The sequence below is a fragment of the Chelonoidis abingdonii genome, chromosome 2 (assembly GCF_003597395.2).
Source record: "Chelonoidis abingdonii isolate Lonesome George chromosome 2, CheloAbing_2.0, whole genome shotgun sequence".
In the NCBI taxonomy this organism is placed as follows: domain Eukaryota; kingdom Metazoa; phylum Chordata; order Testudines; family Testudinidae; genus Chelonoidis; species Chelonoidis abingdonii.
The window spans coordinates 2555310-2557162 of NC_133770.1; positions in this window are offsets into that span (position 1 = coordinate 2555310).

The window sequence follows — 1853 nt, forward strand, 5'->3', positions numbered from 1 at the left end:
TTTTGTGGGCTACATCTGAAGAAGTGAGCTGTAGCCCACGAAAGCTTATGCTCAAATAAATTTGTTAGTCTCTAAGGCGCCACAAGTACGCCTGTTCTTTTTGAAAAAAGCAAACAGAATGCTGGGAACCATTGGCTGCCGCTGCACATTGAGTGGATGTTTTCAGAGAACTATCCACACTGACTCCAAGAGCTCTCTTGAGTGTTAACAGCTCAGACTCCTTCATTTTGTATGTATAGTTGAGATTGTTTTCCAATGTGCATTACTTTGCATTTATCAGCACTGAAATTCATCTGCCATTTTGTTGCCCAGTCACCCAGTTTTGTGAGATCCCCTTTGTAACTCTTTGCAGTCTGCCTGGGACTTAACTAGCTTGAGTAGTTTTGTACCTTCTGCAAATTTTGCCACCTCACTGGTTACCCATTTTTCCAGATCATTTATGAGCATGTTGAACAGTAATAGTCCCAGTACTGGGTACCCCTCAGGGATACCACTATTTATCTCTCTCCAGTCTGACAACTGATAATTTATTCCTACCCTTTGTTTCCCATCTTTTAACCAGTTACCGATCCATGAGAGGACCTGCCCTCTTACCCCAGGATGGCTCACTTTACAAAAGTCAATTTAAATTAAACACATTTTTAAATGTATATTTTTTTTAGAAATCTAGACCTGTTATGTGCTTTGGTGTAACTTGCATTATTCTTATGTTAAATTTGCATTATCCTAACAGAACATTTACTTTATTCATCTCTCTTTTATATAGCTCATTGGTCCTGACACCCCCCACCCCCATTTCAATTCCTGGGGAAACCACTGAGCACAGCCCCCAGCCTTGAATATTCCTGGTGCTCCAGCACCACAAACCCATATAACCTGCCGCCCCTGTCTTTGTGGTGAAGTGTCTGCAGTGAGATCGTTCTGTGCAGGGATCTGTAGCAGTCCAGCTTGCGGCTGGTTTTAATTTGTTGCTCCCACTGACTGGCCTGGTGTGTTTCAAGGGCTGGTCCAGCTTTTCATTCCGATTGTTCGCTCTGCTGCTTGGGGCTGGGGTCGCTGAGCCCAGGGAAGATGATAAATAGGGGAGTGGATCGTGTTTTCATGTGGGTTTAGTTTTCATTCCCTAGCGCTGTGCAGGGGGCAGTGCGCCCGCTGCTTTGGGTGTGGCTGCACCAGAAGTCAAATATCCGTTCTCTGTCTCACCCAGCTGTGATGTGCAGTTGCTGCTGCAGGGTCCAGTGCTCAATGGAGCATCGGCGGGTGTAGGGAGCTGCCACCCTGGAGCTCTCCGCAAACCGCACTGGGGGAGGGAGCTGCAGCATCTGTTTGCTGCCTGAGAAGACCCTTATGTTCCAGGCTTAGTGCATCTCCTGCTTCTTTTCTTGCTGGGACTCCTGCACCTCTCCTGCCCGTTCCGCCCTTCTCCGCGCTGTCCGCCAAGCAGGAGCGGCGCCAGGCTTTCTGGCGCCCTAGGCAGAATTTGGGGGGCGGCACTTTGTGCGCTCCCCATGGGGCGTGGGAGCTTCCGCTTCCACTCCCGTCGCGCTGCCGAAGGACCCTCCGCCCAAACGCCGCAGGCGACAGCGGCAGTTATTGAGCCGCTCAATTGCCCGCCGCTGTTTCCCGCAGCACGTCGGCTGAAGGGCCTTGGGCAGCGCGACGGGAGCGGAATCGGAAGCTCCCGCGGGCCCCATGGGGAGCGCACAAAATGCCGCTCCTGGCACCTCGGTTTGCAGAACAGGCGGGTGCTTTTCCTGTGGCCTCCCAGCTCCCTCCAGCCTCTGCAGCGTCCTCCCAGGCTGCTGGGGTTTGACAGGACAGGTCCACCATTACAGGGCTGTGTCTGTTTCGTA